Source organism: Odontomachus brunneus, unplaced genomic scaffold (genome assembly GCF_010583005.1).
Source record: "Odontomachus brunneus isolate Ranch 3 - 2012 unplaced genomic scaffold, Obru_v1 Obru_scaffold_285, whole genome shotgun sequence".
NCBI lineage: Eukaryota > Metazoa > Arthropoda > Insecta > Hymenoptera > Formicidae > Odontomachus > Odontomachus brunneus.
In genome coordinates, this window is record NW_022639735.1 from 108,777 (window position 1) to 109,101 (window position 325).

Here is a 325-nt window from a genome sequence, read left to right on the forward strand (position 1 = left end):
TGTGAACTGCGTCTTCGAGGAAATATCGGCCTTTCGGATAACTGACGAGTAGGTGCAACGAATTCAAAACGGTTCGATCGAGTTGTAGTGCATCGCTTTGATACACGCGCGACGCGAATCGCTTACGAAGAAAACGGAATCCGTAAGCGAATAGAACATGCGACGCTAAGGCCGATCTCACGAAATTTTTCGACGCGTGGGCGAAGTAATCTGTGCGAGATTCTCACGTACAATACGAAATATCCCTAATATAACGTTTCGATGATGCAGCAAGTAAGCTGCAATACAGCTCCGCAATACTTTTGCGAAGACAATTCCGCAATAT